This window comes from Arachis duranensis, chromosome 8 (assembly GCF_000817695.3).
Source record: "Arachis duranensis cultivar V14167 chromosome 8, aradu.V14167.gnm2.J7QH, whole genome shotgun sequence".
In the NCBI taxonomy this organism is placed as follows: domain Eukaryota; kingdom Viridiplantae; phylum Streptophyta; class Magnoliopsida; order Fabales; family Fabaceae; genus Arachis; species Arachis duranensis.
This window is the reverse complement of record NC_029779.3, coordinates 30236758-30243797: the sequence shown is the minus strand read 5'-3', so window position 1 is coordinate 30243797 and position 7040 is coordinate 30236758. Positions and strand designations below refer to the sequence as shown.

Here is a 7040-nt window from a genome sequence, read left to right as displayed (position 1 = left end):
AACATTATTGTTAAACTAGAGTGAGACCTGCGCAATACGGGATAGATTATTTATATTATATAGTATATTTTAATAAATGTTATATTAAAAATATTTTAGAGAACATATTATAAATAGATTTTGAATTTATTTATTTTTAGAGTTATACAAAACTGTATTCATGGCTACACTTTGTCTTTTCTTGTGGTTTTTTTTGTTTGTAAATAATTAAAAAAATAAATGAATGAAAATGAAAAACATATAAAAATGTTATATTAAATTTAAGGAATTTTTGACGATTAGTATGAGAGATTAAGAAATGAAGAGTAGTAAGAGTCTTAATATGTATAAATCGTAGAATTTGAATATTTGTAACTGAAATTTTTTATAATTATTATTATGACACTTTTAATGTATGTTAATTGCATTTAATTAGTACATGACATTTCAATTGAATAATAATAGATAAGAATTTTTTGTTTTAATTTTTTTAAAACATTTGACTAAATAATAATTGGTTGATTTTTATCTTTTGCCAAGTCATTAGAATTGCTGATGTGACATTATTAACAAAAAAAGATGACTTAAACTCATTGTGGAGAGAATTGGTATCAACTTTTAGGTAGCGTTTGTTTTCGGAGACAGGACACGGAGACATGGACAGCACATTCTTAAAAAGCGTTTGGAAGCAAAGACATGGACACTGAACATATTGTCTCCGGGACAGTTTTTTATACTTTTGTGTCCACTCTTTTACGAAGGACAATGATGGACACGGGATTTGGAAGAGGGACATAGACTGTTTTTATAAATTTTTTTCTTTTTTGTCCATGGTGCTATTTTTTATTATTCCACTGTTACCCCTTCTTATTTTTCCTATTTTGCGTTGTTCTCAGAAAGTATTTTTTTTACTCCATGCTCTTTTTCTATCTCTACGTTCTTTTTCTTTTTCTTTTTTCTCAAGTACTCTCTCTTTTTTATAAAAATTTTTATTGAACTGGATAATTTCTTTTTTTTTTTATCATTCTTACTTCAACATCATTTTAACCTTATATTATATTATTTGATTTGTAATAAAAATAATAACAAAAACAATTAGTCTGCAAACTTTTAAAAGATAAATATTATAAAGGTAAAATTGATATTTTAAAATGCTAAAAAATAATTTATAAATTGTAATTGATTTTATATAATTTAAAGAAAAATTAATTTTTTGAAAAGAAAAATAAAATTTTAGATAAAAAAAATTAATTTTCTAAATAAAAATAGATTTTTATGTGCAAAAATTAATTTTTTTCCATTTAAAAATGGATTCTTTTTTTAAAACTGATTTTGTATTTAAAATTAATTTGGCTTATATATGGCTATTTTAGTCATTTTATATAATATTTTAGTCTTGTCCATGTGTATCCAAACATAATACTAGACATTACATTAGTGTCCTATCCATCGTATCCAAACACGATACACAAAACATAATTTTTAATGTCTCTGTCCTATTGTCTTTGTCTCAGTGTCCTGTTCTGTCGTGTCTCTACAAACAAACGCTACCTTATATATTATAAATAGAATAGATAGATAAATAGATTGGTCTTAATATTTTTTAAAATTAATTGTCAAAAATATATTTAATATAAATAAAATTTTTTTGGAACAAAATTAAAATAAAATAAAATTTACAAATATTTTTAAAATTTTTAACAAATTTCAACGATAAAAAAATATTTTTTACCCTAATCTATATCTTAGCATCTATTATATTCCTCAGAATAGAAGCCGACGAAAAATAAAACTAAGAGAAATTCTTTTTGTGACCATTTTTATAATTGTATAACAAAAGTAAGAGAAGTAATACAAAGTAGAATAGACAAATTTTCAAGGTTGATACAGGGCTAGGAGTTAGATTGATTCACCACTAAACTTGCACTTTTATCACTCTTGTGCTTAAGTATCTCTTTAATTTCTGCTTCTCTCTTATCCACAAATTCAATCAAGTCCTTGAAACTAGCAATTTTGATTTTAGGCCTTGTTGATTGAATTTCTTCATCATCTGATTGCTTAGCCTTTGGTCTGAATTTGGAGTACTGACAAAAGAATACAATCAAAGCAAGGAAGCATGCAATGCCACATACAAGGAAGAGGCCCAGAAACTTCTCAGTGAGAGTTGATTCGAGTTCTCATCTGAGTTGCATAGCGCAATCCTGGTTTGAAAGCCATTTGTCATGGATCTTTTCCAGCTCCCCATTTTCCGAGAGTCGAAGAATTGTTGCTGATAAATCATCAACAAAAGGAGAATGAATCCCCCTGAAATGCCTGTGATTAAATTAACAATCATGAGAATAAGATACTTACTTAACACGCAAGTAATATTCGCTAGCTTCTGATCACTTTTTTCCTTCACAAAATCTTGAAAGTATAAAACAGAAATCGGTGGTGCCCTATTAACAACCTTCCTTCAATTGGAGTTATAGAACAGTTCTAATACTAAGAAAATGTTGATACACAAAAAACTTTGGAAACTGAAAACAGACATGCATATGAAGATACTTACAAATCCCCAACCACTTTTAGTGAACTCTTGCCCTACAATCCTGAACTGACAGTTAGTATTGGACATGAAAAGCTGAATATAAGGAAGCTCATCAACAATGGCCATAACACCTCCATCTTTCGGTCTGCGCTGAAGGGCATTAAGACATGCATCTTGGTCTTTCAGTGTAACTATCCTTGATGGTGATATTTTGAGTTCATTGATCAAATACTTTCTCGCGAATGAGCCTTCTTGAATTCCAATTGGTTGAGTACTAGAGATCAAGCTATCGATTCCTACGATGATGGATGTTAGGCTAGCTGTATAGTTTGAATTGATAATCAAAACCACCCAAAGCCATATGATTAGTACCAATTTTCCAAGAGCACTCACAGGTTTTTCTTCTGTGGTAGGTCAATGGAGCAAGAAACCAAGTCAAAATTTTTTACTATGAAAGATACAAGAAAAAATAAAAAAGAATGAGAATTTTTGGAGTAACATACTGTGTGAGAAGAACATTGTTGAGAAACTAATCCTGCAAAAGTTCAGAGGAACTTATCTCAGCATAAGATATTACTTGAGGTTTAAGCAACCTGTGGAATGGTTTGAAAATATTAAATATACTAACCAACAGACAGTTACAACTTGTTCACTTGGCGAACCACGAAACTCCTCGTTGTGCCGGTGCTCAAGAATCCACACGAAGAATCCCACAAAGAGAAATAATGCACCAATAACTAACCACATTTCAGCAGTGAATGGATGGAGAAAAGACCAAGGGCTAGACTTGTTCTCATTAACAGCTACAAGAACAACCAGCCCTGATTCCATGAAAGGCTGAGTAAAATCCACAATCTTTACTCTGCTTGTTACAATTGTAATATCTGCAACAACTACATCAAATTTCTGAACAAGTACCAAATCAACAAAACTAAATGCTGGCATAAATAACAGGACCACTAAATTAGGCTGAAAAATAAACTTGGAAACTTACATTTTGTGCAACCTGATTCACAAGGTCACTGTAATCTGGATTACTATCACCATCTCCATAGAGTATATATTGTTGCGGAACAGGATAAGGTAACAAGTTGATTGCTGCTTCAAAGACATCAATGCAATAGCCTCTTCTCCTTAGAAACAATCTCGGTGTAGCGTATCCGGTTAGGCACTGCAATTCTCAGAGGCTTTCTATTGTTGGGAAATACCCATCCTTTTGATGTATCTGTAGTCTCTCCAGGCCATATAACACTGTAAAGGCGCTGGCTACTTGTCAAAGTGTTAGGTGGTTTCAAATACAAGATTTCAGGAGCTATAATTGATAGACTAGAGTAATTAGACCAATAACCGATTCTTCATCTGATGATATCATATGCCGGGTGAATCAGATTTTTATCTGTATCAAACTTAAATAGTCCATTCACACCAGTGAAGTTCATTCTCAAAATTGTCTGTAGAAACTTATCACCTTGATCAAACACGCGAAGCAAAGAAAAGTTGAACATGCTTGCATTTGTGCCATGCAACTGAGTGTCAAAGGAGAAAGATATGTCTCCACCTTCATTGAGAAAAGCATCGAGAAATGTGCTGCTAACCAAACAGAATCATATCCATATAGTGCATAAGAGTTTATGCGTGCAGTTAAATTTTTGTATCGGCTCTTCAACTGGGAGATGAAACTCTTCTTAAAATCAGTATCAGGTGTGTGATGCCTCAAAGCAACAACACCTTGCAGGAGGTTGGTTGTGTCATCATTAACTGCCGGCTCCATAGAATCCAGCACAGAAGGAAGCCAATCCGTTGCAATCCACATATAGCCACTACTAATCATTCCAAGCTTGTTGGCAATATCAAAAATTGACAAGCCAGAATCAGGATTAACATGCAGCACATAGATGCGAGATTCCATCAAGTTCACATGATTCAACAAGTCACTGATGTCACTCATTGCAGCTCCAGGAGGAAATGCAGCCTTATAAGATATCTTGGCACGCTTCTTAGCAAGCGCATTGCCTAACACTGAAATTCCATTTCTTCCATTGTCATCATCTACATAAATAGCTATTACCTCCCTCCACTGATAATAATCAACCAAGTCAGCAATTGCATACATCTGGAAACAGTCACTTGGCATGGTGCGGATGAAATATGGATACTGGAGTGATGATAGAGAAGGGTCTGTCGCGAATGAGAGCAGAGGAACATGGAGTTCATTAACCACATTAGAGATGAGATGAGCTATTCCAGATGATTGTGGACCAATTACAGCAACTACATCATTCTCCATCAACTGCAAAGCTACATCATCAACAAAATCAACAAACAAAGCTTGTTCACTTCTTTTTCATACACCAAAAAAAATAAAATTAAAAAGTGCAACAGAGTTGACAATTAGTACTATGTAAACATGATCCACTCAAACGCTTTCATCACTGCTGTTACATTAGATTCTATTGAAATGAGATACTAACATGTTAATGATAAATTGGGAATATTTTCTAGCTTCAGGTTTCTGTTAACCAAATCATTGCCTTGAATTCAAGATCTCTTGTTAAGCAAGCACAGCGCACTCCTTCAGCTAAACCATGTGTTTGTTGGTATCTAGTTTCTCTTGTTTATATACATATATGGTAATTCATACGCAAAAAACTGAACCTGATTATGCAATGAATCATATATTTTCTGTGAAGAATATGGTGCAAGGTGGAACACATCTATAGCTTCAATCGCAACTAATTGAAGGGAAAAAATGGAGTACAAAGAAATAACAAATAAGTAACTACTCCTATAACTTGGTTTCTAAAAGGTTGGGAAATACCTTCTGCTATTCCAAGAAATCCGCTGCAATCTGTATCATGCAAGATAAGTTCAAGTTTAGTGTGAGGGAGAATGCTTGTGTTGGCATTAACATCATCTAGCTGTTCTTCCAATGACAGAGTTCACAGTAAAGAGTGCTCCAATTCTCAAAACATTTGGTTTAGGATCAACAGTAGAATCTGCAAAGGTAGTTCCTTTTCTACCCGAAACTTGCAGTGGAATCCACCTGCAGGACCATAAAACCAAGAGCAACAGAAGCATCATGTTGCCATGCCTTGTGATTGAAAGCAGCTCCATTTTCTAGAGAAGAATCTCTGAAACAGCACAAAGCAAGAATCATCATTGCATGTGTTAGATATATAACCAATTACGCGCCTTTAACTATCAGTTTTAGAGATTAGAATAGGTTATCCGAGATTACCTCTAACTCGAGACCACACTTTATAGTATGTAAGAACTATTATGAACTCATCATCAATTCATATATGTATATGCATGTAATAGCAACCATCACTCTCTCACTCAGCTTTCAAGTTTCAAGCATCCTCAAGCATTCCTTGCCAACTTCAAGAATGAATGAGCATTGAGCACAGAAAAATTACAAAAGAAATGTATACATTAAATAATCATTTCATGCTTAGTAGATACCCCTATCAAAATTCTTTTGGGCTGGGCAACACTGACATTTTTATTATCTTCTGGTTTATAGTAGTAAACCCAGACAAACTTTGATTATAACAATGATTATTGCCAATAGAGAAGCAATAATACTCCTCAAAAATATCATATGAGGACTCACACATTTGTCCTCTCTTAAATGCCTCCATTTTTTGGTCGTATAAAAAATCTTAATCTTCTTTTAGTTAATGAGAGTGTTTTGCATATTCTCATGAATGGTAATAAAGAAGGGCCACCGTGGAAATAGTAACACTAATCTTCCTTGCTTTATATTATAGTGGATAATAATCGATGAAAATAAAAACAGAATTATTAATTAACATAAGAATTGGATAGTCTTCAAGAAACTGTCATTACTCTGCAGAAGTACCAAAATAAGATTTCTGAAGTTTCTCACTTTTTTTTGGAATAATAATGCTGATATGAAATTTGATATTGTCTTGTGCAAATTTTATATTCTAGGAGAAATTGTAGACTCTAACTAACTAATAGTGTTGTATGCTGATGAAAAATATATATAAAAATACTTACTAAGACGTAGATCAAAGACGTCATTGCATCGTGTCATGCATTGAGATGCAACATTGTTTTACGTTAGTTGTCACAGGCCTAACACAACCCTATATGGATTCAAATAATGTTTAAAGAATAAGCTTTGCTTTTACCGGAAAAAGGATAAACAAATCATGTTTGCAGTTGAAAAACAAGACAATATCATGCATAGTTCAGCATGTTACGATAGAAAACATGTGAAATAGCCATATTTTTTAGATTAATTTTTTTTCAGTTTTAAGAGTACAAGTTGAAATTATTTAACGGTTTAAGGAGTCTTGCAGAATTTAATAATAGTAGTGGGTGATATTATATAGAAAAGTTGAATGCAGTTGCTGCATCTTATTTTCAAGAGGAGACAGTTTGCTACATATTAAGGGTTTGCATACAACAACAACAAAGCCTTATCCCACTAAGTGGGGTCGGTTACATGAATCAAACGACGCCATTGTGCTCTGTCATGTATCATGTCTACAGAGAGACC

At 32.8% G+C, this 7040-nt stretch overlaps 1 pseudogene; it reads right to left on the bottom strand.

The window, feature by feature from the left end:
• Positions 1-1813: 1813 nt before the first annotated feature.
• LOC107461941 (glutamate receptor 3.4-like) lies at positions 1814-5856 on the bottom strand (annotated as a pseudogene).
• Between the last annotated feature and the right edge of the window lie 1184 nt (positions 5857-7040).